This window comes from Mastomys coucha, unplaced genomic scaffold (assembly GCF_008632895.1).
Source record: "Mastomys coucha isolate ucsf_1 unplaced genomic scaffold, UCSF_Mcou_1 pScaffold22, whole genome shotgun sequence".
NCBI lineage: Eukaryota > Metazoa > Chordata > Mammalia > Rodentia > Muridae > Mastomys > Mastomys coucha.
The window spans coordinates 228,940,851-228,956,451 of record NW_022196905.1 but is presented as its reverse complement, the minus strand read 5'-3'; the positions used below and the strand labels follow the sequence as shown (position 1 = coordinate 228,956,451).

At 42.2% G+C, this 15,601-nt stretch overlaps 1 non-coding gene across 1 annotated transcript; it reads left to right on the top strand.

Annotated features, from left to right (window-relative positions):
* Nucleotides 1-10,481: 10,481 nt before the first annotated feature.
* Nucleotides 10,482-10,600, top strand: LOC116071521. The gene has a single exon (XR_004110938.1). It is a non-coding gene; the product is annotated as a 5S ribosomal RNA (ribosomal RNA).
* The last annotated feature ends 5,001 nt before the right edge of the window (nucleotides 10,601-15,601 follow it).

The following is a 15,601-nucleotide window of genomic DNA, read 5'->3' as shown; positions in this document are numbered from 1 at the left end:
TTACTCATGTGGGAACTGTAGGTAGGTATTTCTGATGCTTTTATTTAATCGGGAACCTGTGTTTACTGATACAAAAGGTCCTTGCCCTCAATTGGTTTTTGATCTATCAATACATGTGCTAATAGCCAATGACTGAGCATGGGAGATGCATGGGTAGGGTGCAACGGGAATCAGAGATGGGGAAGAAAGGGACAGAGTAGTGGCAAGAGAAATGCCAACCAGGAATGTGGCTTCATCCCCAACTGGGCTAGCCTGAGGTAGCAAGTGAAGGCTTAGAAATGTTCAGACATTTTAAGTTAGCCAAGACATTTTAAGAATAATTGGTGTGTGTGTGTGTGTGTTTCTATTCATGGATCCGAGGTAGCTTCTGGACAGGTGCCTGCATGGGACCAGCCAAGAGCACAAATTGGTATAGATAAAACTATATGGTACAGAGAACAATGTAGAAAGTAACAGCCATTTATTAATCATTGAGCTGTATGCTGGCTTCACATCAGCAAATGAAGCATCTGTGATTCCAGACCAAGTGCAGTTTATAACCTGGTGCAAGGAGACAATGTAAAATAAATAAAAATAATTGTATAAAGCATGATGAGTGCATTGGAAAGTGTGGACATAGAGTGCTTTCCACAAAGGGAGGAGAGCAAGGTAATGAAGAAGCCCAGCGAAGACTTGGCTGAGAAAGAGATGTCAAACTGAGAAGGTTCTTTATGAAATATCCAACCAGAGGGGACTATTTGTACATAGGCTCTAAGAGGAAAGGACTGGAAAACACATAAAGCTGGATTTTAGCAGGCAATAGAGCAGTGTGCTAGATCCTACCTGTACCCATGAGATACTCTTTCAGCATCCCTAAGTATAGGATGGCTTTGAATATGCCTGGCCCGGGAAATGGCACCATTGGGAGATCTGGCCTTGTGGGAGTAAGTGTGTCACAGTGTGTGGGGGCAGTAGGTTTGGAGACCCTCCTCCTATCTGCCTGGAAGTCAGTCTTATTCTGTCTGGCTTTGGATCAAGATGTAGAACTCTCAGCTCCTCCAGTACCATGTCTGCCTGCACACTGCCATGCTTCCTACCATGATGATAGTGAAAGTGTAAGCCAGCCCCAATTAAACGCTGTCCCTTGTAAGAATTGCCTTGGTCATGGTGTCTCTTCACAGAAATGGAAACCCTAACTAAGACAACATGGCAAGGTTGTGGGAGTCCATGAGCTTCTGTGAATGGGGGCTGTCCTTCAGTGGGATAACTCAAGGCAGGCTGAATACTTTTTGAGGAGACATCTATGTGACTGAACTTTGATTGCTCATTGTGACCAGCTGCTCAACAACACACTCTATACTGACTTCCTGCCCTTTTCACCTCCTCATTCCCTTATCAGTTTCTTCTTGCTCAAATGTGTTGGACTCAAATCCTTGTCTCTGAGTCTTATTGGAATGTATTGAGTCTGTAACAGATGGGAAAGGATGAAGGAAGCTGCATTGGAAAAGCTAGAACCCTGGGTGAGCGGGGCTTTGGCAGGCTTGGAATTTGGTGTCATTCTAAGGCCCAGACACAAGTACAGGCCTCTAGAAAGGAATGGCTTGACTGACCTTAGTCATCAAAGAGATGCTCTAAAAACAGGCTAGAGGGATCTAGAAGACATCCCAGCAACAAGATGCTTGAATTCTTTAATCAAAGAAAATCCACAGAAGTCGTCACCTGCTCATGGCCACACAGTAGGACAGGTCTGGCTCTACTTCTCAATGTCTCATGACCACGCTCTCCTAATATCTAGGACTTAATAGAGGCTCCCCCTCCCCCTAATATGCTTATGGTGACTTTGATAATGGCATAAAACAATTTCAACCAACACAGAATTGGCTAAAAAGTGCTAAGTGAATTTTGAATTCAACATTTCGCTGTAGAGGAACGCACCAGATAATTACCATAGCATGTTAGACAGCTGAAATTGTAGGAGAGAGAAACATTTAAGACACTGGCCTAGTTATTAACTGTTAAAGATACCGAGGGGGTTTTGCGTCGTTGTTAAGTACCAGGATGGGGCATGCTAACCATTTGCAAATATTTGTAAAGGTGCAGAAAGAGAGTAGAGAGAGAAATTACTTAGCTTTAGAACTGTGAGGGAAGCTTGAAGTAATGAGGCGGAACAAAAAGGGAAATATTATTAGCTGGAGAGTGGGAAGCAGGGCCTCTAGGACGAGAACCAGTCAATTGTATTTACACACAGACCCAATTGTCTGAGCAAGCCTTATGCAATGTTTGAGAGAGAGAGAGAGAAAGAGAGAGAGAGAGAGAGAGAGAGAGAGAGAGAGAGAGAGAGAGAGAGAGAGAAAGAGAGAGAGAGAGAGAGAGAAGCCCACGGTGTTAGAAAGCTTGATGGCAGCACGAGTCTCCTGCATGTCTTGGAGCTATTTTCTCGTGTCCTCCCACTTTTCAGACACATTTACTATGTATGTGAAACACAATTATTTTACAGCAGTAGGATGTGTCGTGTAGTTTGATGTTTTCTGACTAAGCCAAATTTCTCTCTCATGAAGCCGAGTGGCTAAATAATTGGACTACAGACCAACTGTTCTCTAATTATACTCCCCTCCCTGGTTGTGCAGCATCAAATGAGAATGCATTACCATTGGTAATGATTTTTACAGTTTTTAACATTTGGAAAAATTTGTACTCCGTGTGTGTGTGTGTGTGTGTGTGTGTGTATTCAGGATTGATCCCAGAACTTTGCACATGCTAAGCACCAAATCACACCCCTTAGCCCCTTTAATATTTGCATAATTTTCAACTTCAAAGCAGCCACACAGTTGGCTGGGACTTTGGACAGTTGCACTTACAAATAAAAAAACAAAACACAAATGAATGAAAGCAAACCCTCTCCCCTGTTTTACATTCGATGTTACCAGTTGATCTTGAAGTAGCTATTGCTGAATATGATTCTCTGCTAATCAAGATCATTTTTTTTTTTAAATTTTATTTGGATCAGTCAGGTCCAGCAGGAACCATTTCATAGCCTGTTAGAGTAACTGCAACTCACCCACGCAAGGAAAGGCACCAGCAGTCCTCAGAGTGGAGTAGGTCCTCTGAGGATAGAATGCCACAGATCGGGCTACAGAAGTTCCGACTTGCTGGCTGGCCTCCTTCTCCGTGATGTCTGAAGTGTCATCATTGAAAATAACTTCTTAGCGCGCTGTTTGCTTTGTCTTCCATTAGGAGCCAGCCAAATAGCAGCTATAATTATGTCTCCTAGAGATGATGTTGGTTTGATGGAGGGCTGGGCTGAAAATGTCGTCTGTGTTATCATCTGAAAAAGGCACAGAAAGAGCCCCGTCTTCAAACCACAGAGCAAACCCTGGACCCAAGCGATTCTAAACGAACCAACAAAGTGCAAAAAAACACAAAAAAGACAAGCATGTTTATTTGACCGCAGATCCATCGAAATATCACTGTGATGAATGCAAACACATTTATCACTGGCACCAGGAATCACCAAGTGCCTCTTGGTTAGGGCTGTTGTAGCTGTAAGGAGCAAAGCTCCATAGAAGCTAACGTCAATAAGAAAGGGAATGTATTGTAAGAGTATAAGCATATGTTTGGAATCTACGGGGACCGGGACAGGAAAAAAAATCACCAATCCAGGTACCTGCCTTCTCCTCCTTTCTCTGTCACTTCCTCACTCCATGGAGGGAAATTAGCTCTCCTTCCTTCTCTTCTTAGTGTTGACTTTACTGCCTCCGTTTTGAACCACCTCATGCAGCCACAACAGCATTTGGCAGTTACAATTCAGCTAAATTCTGGGGCTGATGGGGGCCAGTCTGATGAGCTCAGTTGTCTTGGACAGAGAACTATATGATTTAAATATGGTTTTTAGGCATCAAGCCTATGGGATTATGTAGATTCCAAAGGGTTTGCTACACTTACTCTTAGGTGATAGCTCATGGATTCATTCATTCAACAAGTATTTATTTGAGTGTCATGTATTAGGCGTTGTGGGTACAAGACACAGAAAGACTTACTGAAGAACAAAGCAGACATGATCTTTGTCCTCATGGAACAATCTAGAGTCAAGATATAAAAAGTAATCAAGTGGGGATATTAAAAGGTGAGAGGGAATGGAGGGGGTGTAGAGAGATGGCTCAGAGGTTAAAAACAGTGGCTGCTCTTCCAGAGGTCCTGACTTCAATTCCCAGCAACTTGGTTGCTCATAACAATCTATACTGGGATCTGGTGCCCTCTTCTGGTGTGCAGGCATCCATGCAGGTAGAACACTGTATACATGATAAATAAATAAATCTTTTTTAAAAACGGTGAGAGGGACTCCTAAGAAGAATGTCATGTGAGGGAGAGAAAGTGGCAAGGACTCAGGGGAGGTGTAATAATATTAAAGCTTAGGAATGGTGCATTTAAATTGGTACTTGAGCCCAGGAAAGCAACTGAAGGAATTGCATGGATACTGGGTACTTAATTATGAGTTGACTTTCTTTCTTTCTTTCTTTCTTTCTTTCTTTCTTTCTTTCTTTCTTTCTTTCTTTCTTTCTTTTATGGATCCCAAAAAAACTTCATCATGGCAACTAAAATTTTATTTTATTTTGTTTATCTTTTTTGGTTTTGAGGTTTGTCACCAAAGTTACTCTCTATAGAGGTAGAGCACTTTCCTGATGCTTTTTACACTCAACAGATGCGATCAGCAATCCTGGCCCCAAACCATGTTCTTTGGTATTTTCAGAATCAAATAACGGACAGTGCCAGCAACGACTGGAAAAAAAAAAAACAAAGCAAGCCAACCAACCGGCAAACTCTGGGCATTATTCTTGCAAAGGGAGCAGTGATGTCATTCGAATCTAGCCCAACTGAGCTTCAAGGTCAGAAGAGATAGAGCACACTGCTATGAAGAAAGCAGCCAGTGTCTGGGTGTGGTGGGGCGTGGGTAAAGGGTGGCTGCTAGGGCATGTTCTTTGCCATGTAGGACTGCTAGTCAAAGGGCTCTGACCATTAGCCAATCAGACATTCCACTACATTCAATGGTCTTGTTATTATTTAATAGGCTACGAGTTCATGTGAGGTAAAAATCACTTACATCTTGGTGGCCATGTCTCTGGGTGGTTATCATTTTCTGTGTCTTAAGAACTGATAATTGCATACCTGTGTTTACAGCATCCTTATTCAGCAGTGTCATTCTAGGGGTGGAAGCAACTCAGAAGACCATCAGCAGGGGACTAGATAAACTGTGTGTTGTATGGGAATAGAGGAATATTAGTTAACCTCAAACCCAAAGAGGTCCTGTTACATGTAATAACATGGTTGAGCCTTGATGACACTACACCAGCTACATGAAGACAAACATAAATGCCACATCTATGAGGCATCTGACTAAGAAGGGAGTCAAATACTGACTAACAGGAGCTAGAGGCAAGAGGTGAGGGAGGAAGAAATCAGTAGCCATTGCCTAATGGTAGAGATGTTCCATTCTGGGGGGATAAAAAGTCCTGGGGATTTGCTCATGGCAGTCTGAATGGAGTAATGAGCTGAACGCTTGACAATCATTAAGATGATAAACTTCTATTGTGTGTGTTTACCAGAATCAAAGAAGAAAAAAGAAATTCTGGGGCAGACACAAGAGCTGAACAGTGGAGATCTGTGTCAGTCCTGTGGAAGAATTCCTGTGATGGCAAAGGAGTGAAGCTTCCCTCAGGAAATGACGAGTAAGCAAATGCCAAGCTAGGTAACAGCCATCAGAGCTGCCTAAGGCCAGCTCTCAGTCAAGGTTACCCACTAACTGGATCTAAACATCCTTGTTTGTCCTTCCATCCTTTGTAGACATAGACAGTTTGACCTCTTTGTGGTCCACATGGCCCCCTGGTGCAGCCCAGGGCCCCATGCACACCTGCGTTGTCTCCAGTTTTGTATTGTTCAAGCTTTGGGAACCTTCCCATTCAGAAGGCCCACATTTTTTAATGGTGCTTGATATTAGAATATGAGCATAATTATTTTGTCCCTAATTACACTGGAAGTCAGGGAGCAGATAATTTAAAAGTTATTATATGTTTCACACTGCCACCGAATGCCAGTCACACATCAATGCTTAGGATGCCAAAGAAGAGAACACAAAATGAACCAAGCAGCAGATAAACACTCTCTCCCATGGCGGGAACTTCTCACCAAATGGAGATGCACAAACTTGCTTACTAATTTGAGCTCATTGGCCCCACTCCTTTATTTTCAAGCTTGGATGACAGCAGGTTGGTATGAATCAAGTAGAGGTGCCTAGGGTCACGTTAAGGATGAGAGTCTGGGAAGCCACATGGTTCAGCTGCTTGTTCATTCTAAGTCATTAGCTGGTTAGGAACAGTAACCTGGGATTCATTTTTATATAGTGTCTGCATCACAAAGGATATTTAGCCTCTCCCCGCCCCTAGTATTAAAATTTCTTTATTTGACGATAACTTAGGACAGTTTGCTTTTGTGTCTTGGAGACTGAAATACAGGGAGAGAGAACAGTAAATTCAGTGAGGTTCTAAAAATTATTCGTATCTTGCTAGCCTATAGTGCCCTTTTGGTACATCTTGTATATTTTAAATCACACACTGTTCACTTGTGTGATGTGCAACCCTTCTTCTGACAATAGGCAATACTATTTTAAGTATCTATTTCAGAGTTCTTTCCAGCGGACCTGATGACATAAATCTCAACCGCTTCACTAAAATTTGTCAAGTATCCAGCTTTTATGCAGCACCCTCAACAGTATCTAGATTCCATGAAGACACTGCACATTCACAAACGTTATTCTGATCCACCTACTCGGAGAAGGAGATGCAATTCTACCTTTAAAATGCTTGTGTTCTTTTTTTTCCCCTCACACACAATCATGATTTACTAAGCGAGGTGTAAGCAGCTATATGTCTAGACACTGGTAGCCTCCTTTGGGACAGCCACAGCGGGATCATCTGTGATTGGTAGGGCTCCCTGCACTGGATCTTGTTGAGAACTTCTGCTCTGATGTATTTACACTTGTGTTAGCTTCAGTACTATTTTGGAGGGGGGGAGTTGTATAGTAGATATTGCTTCTGTAATGTAAAGTTGCGTCATGATTTGATGGTGGAAATGGCATGTCACAGACACAGAGACTGTATCCATTATCTTTAAAAACAACAGCGATGAACAAAACAAAACAAAACAGGGGCTTAACAAACAAACAAACAAGATCCCAAAATAGAATAGTATTCCTGTCAGCCCTGAACTCTATATATAGATTAGGCTGGCTTTGAACTCACCAAATCCACCTGGCTCTGCCTCAGGGCTGCTGGGATTAAAGATATGTACTGCCACACCCTGCTGTATTGTCTTTGAGATATCATCAGGGTCTGGCCCAGTAACTGAATATTCCCAACCATTTTATACTGCCCATAGTTGCAGAGGTAATCTTGTCTCAGTCTCAAAAGTACTCAAATGTAGATCGAATCAACTGTCTTTGACTTATTAATTCATCTCTATCTTCTTATTTGTGCTGCTTGTATTTCCGAAAACTGTGGGCAGCAACTTAAGTCTTCTGTAGTAGATAGAGCTCAGGCATGCATACACCCCTTCTTTCTGCTGCTGCTACTTTAGAGTTAATTTTCAATAGCTGCTGACATCAGTCACCAAGGCAGTAACTCCCGTGAGGGCCAAGAGTCCATTTATCTAGTTCCTGTGATTCCTTGCACCTAGAATTCTATACATCTGGCCCCTGCCAAATATTTGTGGTATGAATGAATGAATGAATGAATGAATGAATGTAGCCTGACTTACATGTTTGGAGAAATGTTGATTATGTGAAAATGCTCCTCACAGAAAGTAGTCACCACTGCCCTTTCCCAGGTACACGTGCCACAGTAGAATAACTAGCCTCACATTTGACTGACTCGTGGTTCAGCCCTGCTCTCTGTTGTCTGTTTCCTTAAGGAAGTTTTCTATCTGCTTCCAGCCTGCTCTCCCCTTCAATATTCCCTAGACACTGGACTCCTTGTCAACTCTTGTTTCAACCTCAAGTACGGTAGGAAAAAAACCAATTGAGTTTTGTAGAGACCTCGATACCCTAAGTGTGTACTTAGCGCTCCTCCATAGCTCATCAGTACTGTCGGCTGTGGAGCAGGAGAAATGAAGTCGTTAGAGTTCAGGGTTGATCTCAAACCCCATTTGCATTCTGAAACAAAGACCAGGTCTGCGCTTCATTGTGATTGTATAATAGGAAGTAAAGAACTGTAGCTTATGTTACTTGGAGTTGATTTAAATTTTTATGAACCCAATACCTCTGAAAGGCAATAATCAAAAGGAAGGCATGGTAATTATTTTCATTTGAAAACATCAGAACAGGACCTCATTACATTCTAGTGAGTGACTCAAGAGCGGGGTGGGCAGGCATCGTGGCTCCATTTTGAAAATAAATTTCTTCAACTCTTCGGCAAAGTCATGGAAGGAAGGAAGTACTAAGCCAGAGGTGACAATTTTCAATCACTTTCCCCCATCCTTTTAATTAAGGATGTCTTAGGGCGGCAGAATGTGCTGGAACATACATATGTATCTATCATAAACAAGATGTATTTTTCAGAAATGGATTTAGGTTTTGGCACCAACTTGATAGGAGATCAAAGCACTAGTTAGCATCCGAAGGATTTAGATACATTTGTCATAGGCAGCTGTTATGCTAATCTCATTTATGCAGTTGTCAGCTGATAGGCCCTGATGAGCCAGCTGAGTGGGAAAATCATTATTCTATCCCTATTGTGGTAAGTGTTATTTATTACTGTCAAATGGTATTAATGTTTGATTCAGAGATGGGGAATGGGCACCATCTACATGAAGTTCATCCATTCATGGTCATCGGCAACAAAAGGAATCGCTGAATTCCAGCCAAACGAACTTCATTTCTGGGTGAAAAAAGAATAATGGATTTAATTTGCATATGTTTTAAAAGGGTAATGAAGTAATATGATGTTTATCTTGGTTGAAGAGTGGTAATTTTCCTTGGCGGGACTCCAGCCTTGTTGGAGCCATTGTGAGGCGTTTATGTTGGGTTGGTATGGAAGGACTTTTCAAAGCAGCAGGTGCATTGGGGGTGGGGTGCAGGGGCAAGATGATTTATTCATTAGGCCAAAAAATGAGCAATCTGGACATCTATTTTTTTTCTTCATCTTCCTCAGAAATATATTTGTGACTGAATCCCCTCTTCTCCCTATGATGGTGATAGCCACTGATTTTCACATTCTTTTTGTGGCCTTTGACAGTTTAATTATGTGAAATTACTAACCTGTCACTCTCCTCATTTCTGCTCCCCCTTTTGTTATGATTGGATTTACTCTTCCCTCTCCATCCACATGGCTATCTGGTGTTTTGGAATGGGGTGTTGCTTTCTAGTTATGGTAAAGTGAGGAGGAGACGGGTCAGGGCGGTAACTAGCAGTGGTAGGCTTATTCCTAAGCATTTTGTTCAGTTAACTGCTCAGCTGAGCTCGTGTTCTTACAAATGAGTCCCCTCTGTCTGGAGACATGCAGAGAGCCATTCCCCTTCCATACAGCTGCATTGGTGAGTGCTGTTTTGGGTTATTTTTCTTGTGTTAAAAATACAGATAACCTAATTATAGCACCTCCCTGTTCCCAAACGCCTCGCTTAATGACTCATTAGTGCAGTGAGAACACTTTCCATCGCTTCCTAAATAATATCGCGTTTCTAAGGACTTCATCTTCTTTTTTTTTTTCTCTGAAAAAAAAATAGCTTGACTCAACATATTCAGGAGACTTTGGATTTTGCTGATTGTCTCTATTTCTGTAAGGAGCCGGACACTTTTCAGGACCTAGCTTCGTATTTATTTTAGAGTTGATAAAAGTGGAACCAGATGCATGGGTTAAGTGGTTATGGGTCACAGGTTTGAGAAATTCCTTTGTGTTGGTTATTGATGCGATAAAGACTGGGACCAAATGCAATTCAAGAAGAATGCAACTCTTAGCTTGTCTGTTCAGATCATAGTCCATCCGGAATGTAAGTAAGGGCAGAAACTACAACAGGAACCCAGAGGCAGGAATTGAACCAGAAGCCTAGGCAGAATGCTTCTTACTGACTTGGTCTCTGTGGCATGCTCAGCCTACTTTCTTATACTGCCTGTCCAGGAGTGGCTACCCACAGTGGACTGAGTCCCGCCCCTGCCCCCATCAATCATTAATTAAGAAAATGCTCCCTAGACCTGTCTACAGGCCAATGTGATGAAAGGTATTTTCTTTGTTGAGGCTCCCTCTTCCCAGATGACTCTGGCTTGTGTTGAGGTGACAAACAGCACTAGTAAGGGCTCCATGAACCCGAAGTTGCCTTCCTTCTTAGCCTGCACTGAGGCACCTTCACAGGCATCAAGAATCTTTCATTTTGTGACTCAATCTACCATCTATCCTGAGGACAATGTAATGCTTGATACAGCATTTATTCATTTATAGAAGTAGACTCAAAAGTCTAGTTGCATCTGTGGCCATACCACCCTGAATGCACCTGATCTCGTCTGATCTCAGAAGCTAAGCAGGGTCGGGCCTGGTTAGTAGTTGGATGGGAGACTGCCTGGGAATACTGGGTGCTGTAGGCTTAAAAAAAAAAAAAGAATCTAGTTGCACAGTGTTGACAAACTTACTCTCTAGAAGTCTGGGTAATATCCAAAGCTTTGTGAGCCAGTTGGCCTCTGGTGGAATTATTCAAGTTCTAATGTTAAATATAAGCCCAGTCAAACCCATAGATGTGCAAATCTTTGTTCAAGGATGTTGAATTTTGAACTTTATATGAGCTTCACTGGTCGTGAAATATTTTTTCTTTTCATTTCCCCCAACCAATTAAAAACATAAAACATATCCTTACTTCCCAGACCATACAGACATGGTGGCTGGACTTGGTCCGCGATCCCCTAGGATCCACCTCTCTGGCTTCATTCCCTGCTCTTTTTCCTGCTCATTGTTCCTGCCTTGAGTCCTGTGTCTTGCCGTTCCTTCCTCCTAGATCACTCTTTATGACCCCCAGATGTTCCCATGGTTGGCTTCCTTCTCATAAATTGTTTGGGCACCAAGTAAAATGCTACTTTTTCATGTGGTCTTCACACTGCCCTATGCGCCAGTGGGCAGTAAAATAATCATGTCCTTATATTTGTTTTATAAATAAATATTTGTCTTCTGGGGTGTTAAATTCCTTAAAACCAAAATAATTTACCCTCTTCTCAAATCTGGCTTTTCATTGCTTAGCATTGCTGCTAATACATAGAAAAGGTCTGCTTACCAACTAACCAGGAACTGTGGTAAGAGGGAGTGGGATGCAGAAGAGTGTCAAACAGAAGCTATGCCCTGGCATTCTGGAAGCCATTTTGTTATTAGCCTTCTAAATCAGAACCATGTAGTAAGAGAGCAAAGCTATTTAAATACAAACAGCAATGCCACAGACACCACTTTCTGGGAACCACAAGGGGCTGGAGGCCATGAGAACCCCTGTAGGCATCTTCACATAATGTAAACTTTGCACTACGTGCTGGATCTGCAGAGAGGATCGAGGAGAATTGGCCACAGTACAGGGCTCTAGGTGCTGAAGCAATGTGCAAGAGACAATAGCTTCCAAGGATCCATGAGGACAATCTAAGACCACCTGTTGGGCATCAGCTCAAGACAGATGAAATTTTTGTTGTAATGTCTTAACATTTACATGAAAATTTTGATGGAACTGTTTAGCCATTTCCATAGAAGAACTCATGAAAATGCACTCCATCCTAGTCCACCGATCTACAATCTCACTTCCTCTACCCAAAGGTCCTGGCAACCCGGTATGAGCCCGAATAAAAAATGGATTCTTACTCTGCCAAAAAAAAAAAAAAAAAAAAAAGAGTGAAGATGGCTTCTCTTCCTGTTGCAAGAGATGTGAGCCTCTGAATACTTAAGTCTGTGGGAAGCAGATGATGGATGGGCTTCTTGAACGTTTGATCCATTTTCTCTACCCACAACCTTAACAACAACAATCAGATCCTAAGAGCATCACCCAGCAAGTGGAGTTAGTGAACAGGCTTGAAAAATCTCTCTGTCTGTGAGTCTGCCTTGAATAAGGTCTGTCTGTGGCTGGACATTCTGACTTACCACACTCCAGTCTCTTAAAAACATGATGCTCTTTTATGCTTTCTGGAAAGCTGTTCCCTATTCCTACTTTTTGGACAGTGTCTCACTGTGGGACTTGTGTGGGGCTTGAACTTTCTCTCCTTCAGCTTCTGCCTCCACAGGGCTAGGATTAAATATTTTTCCATTAATTAATTAATTAATCACTTTACATCCCAATTGCCAGTATCCTCTTACCCTTGCACATTCTCTGTAGGGCTAGGCGCATCTTCTCCCACTTAGGCCAGTCAAGGCGGCCCAGTTAGGGGCACAGATTCCACAGAGAGACAACAGCTTTAAGGACAGCTTCCACTCCAGTTGTTGGGGGACCCTCATGAAGACAAAGCTGCACATTTGCTACATATGTGTTGGGGCCTTAGGTCTAGCCTGTGAATGCTTTTTGGTTGATGGCTCAGTCTCTGAGATAAGGGTCCAAGTTAGTTCTGTTGGTCTTCTTGTGCAGTTCCTATCCTCTTAAGGGCCCTCACAGATTAAATGGTTTTATATTTTCTTCATTACCCTTTGGCTGTCCATAGCAAAAGGAAGGTAGGCTAGTGGGTGAAATGGACACTCTGGTATCTGAGGCAAATGAGAGAGTACCAGTTCCCCAAGAAGAGGCTGCAGTTCACTGTTACTCAGTTTCCCTCTCAAGGAGGAGAAAAGGAACAGAGGCTCTGGCTTGGCCAACTCACAGTGAGTTTTATTTTTGTTGTTTATTTTTTGTTGTTGTTGTTGTTTGTGTTATGTTTTTCTTTTCTTCTTTTTCTTTCTTTTAATTTTTCTTTTATGAGAAATGGGAAACCAGGATTTGTAAACATTAGCATCAATTTTACATTTTGAAAACATGTACAAACTGGAGTGGAGGGCCAGATCTGACCTGCACTCGGCTACTTTTGCTTTCTCGGTCTAACCTGCTCTTCTTCTATTAGAATTTGTTCAAGGGACACTTCTTTCTTTGGGCATTCCCTATACCATGCAAATCATGTGACTATCTACATGTGGGCTGTAATTCCGACTGGACTCCTCAGAGACTCTAACCAGGTAATTAACTCCTGGTGGATAAGGAATAGAATCAGACTGCTTAGCCCATGCTGTTTGGTCTCTGGGCTCAGCAGAAGTACATGGAACTCATCACCCCGGTAGATGCGAGCATGGCGTTGTCAAGGAAACGTTACAACATTCCCTTCCATGGAACTTGACTTTTGTTTTCAGAAAACCTTGGCTTCTTCTGGACAACCTATGTGTGCATACACATGTGTGTTCATGCACGGGCACATGCATGGCTTTTGCATTGCATCTTAGGGTGATCTTTGCTTCCTTTTCAGTGGGTGGACCTCTTTCAGCTGGCGCTTACCTATTTGCTTTCTTTCTTCTCTCCTTGAGTTGATTCTGTTTTTATTCCATTATATAACAAGTGGGCTTTTTTTTAAAAGGAATCCCACTTCTTCTTCTTCTCTTCCTCCTCCTCCTCCTTCTTGACAAGATATAACACCAACCATGTTTAACTTGATATTTTTCTAGGGTGTCTTCTAGTGAGTTAGTTATGGGAATGGGAAGGAATGAGCATATAGCCTTCTGTCTCTCTTGTTGGTTCATGCTATGCCTATCACCCTGTCTAGGGGTAATAGTTCGGTAACCATACAAAGGATGGCTAGACAATGACGTATTTGGCCATGCAATAGACTTAGAAAAATGAGCCATTAAAAGTGTCAAGTAAGCTGGTGAAAGAAGCTCCAGGTTTTTCTTTTGAGAATGAAGATTGGTATTTGAGACTTTAGCTGCCCTTCCTCTGCTTGTAGGCTGACTGCTAGAGTTCCATCCTAGAGCAGTGAATGGGAGGAAGTTGAAGGAAGCTGGAATTACATCTCATTATAATTGACACTTCTAGGATTCATTTTACAACTTGCGATTTTAATTCTGGTGAAAATGTATTTAAAATTATCTCTTGTCACCATCTCTTATTAAACATAATGAAAGCTGATGATATTCTAATAACATTAAACTGTTTTGGTAGTCACTGAGGTTTGTATGAAAAGACTATTCAAGCTGAGAAAATAGTGTATCATTTCTGAAAGAAGTATTTGGGGAGCGTTGAGAAGCTGAGCCCTTCATTCATCGCACACACTACATTATCCCTCGCACCCGTGGGTAATTTAGAAGACATTCTCTGTGTTAGATATGTTAATATGCAATTAATGGGGGGAAATCAAGGGCATTTTAGCAAAAGGAATGAGAAGGATAGACTACTCCACTGCTGTTTGTTGTCTATGTTTCTGGGCGATGCAATGCAGTCTCTGAAAATCTTGTGCATCCAGAACTTGGGAGATGAAGTAACTGATGTAACGAGGTCATTGCATTTACACTCATTTAATCACTGAGACAGAGTGAGACAGAGAGTTAGACTGGGAGAGTGGGAGACAGGGAGGCATGGAGGGTGATTATGAAACCTCCAGCTCTTCTAATGTGTTCATCCCCAGCTGACACACATGGCAATGATCTCATTGGGACAGCTTTTGTGGCCCTGATAGCCAATGGAGATGGTGTTGTACAAGGGAAACACCTTGGTCCATTCATATATGAATTCATTTGTCCCATCATCCAATCGATAAATATTTATTAAGAATCTACTAGATGCTAATCACCAAGAACATAATACTAAATTTTCAGAAAAAAAAAAAAAGCATCAGTGATGAAAAGATTGGGCTAAAGGTGTAGCTCGGTAATAGAATGTTTGTGTACAAGCTATGGGTTGGATCCCAGCACCACAAAAACAAAATAATAAAAAAAACCCAAATCTCTAACATAATACATCTCAAGCCCAGAATGCCAGCCCACACTTGCAGTCTTAGAGCCTAGAGAGCTGAGGCAGGAGATTAGGAGCCTGAGGCCAGTCTGAGCTACATATCGACTCTGAAGCCCTGTCCCAAGGAAACAAAACCAAACCCAAAACATTTGGCCAGGTTGTAATTGTAGCCCTGGTGGTAGAACCTTCTACTCTGCGTTGTTTCCCCCCTTACCCTGGAGGAGCAGTACCTCTTGTAGTCATATCAAGGGGTATATTCCAAGCACAAATTGCATTAGATACAAGGCTGGCAGGGGTTAGATGCTCACTGTCCTAAGGAGGAAAGAATTCTCCTAGGTTCCTGAGATGACCTTTACACATCAGAAGCCTTCTCTACCTACAGGCATCTGCACTCCCTTTCTTCTTTATTACCTCATAGGAGTTGTTTGTTTAAATTTAAGTCATTTCTATGATTTTTAAGCTTGGGAATGTTTGATGATTTTATGCCTCTTACACCCACACATCTTTTCCATTACCCTCTCTGACATACAGTTTTTGGTCTGCTTTGATTTCAGATGGCAGAATTTGGAGCCTGTGTATGCCAGGCAAGCTCTCTGCCTCTGAGCAACATGCCTACCATTGGAGTTTTTGAGAGAGCCTCACCATGTCTTCCAGGATGGCTTTG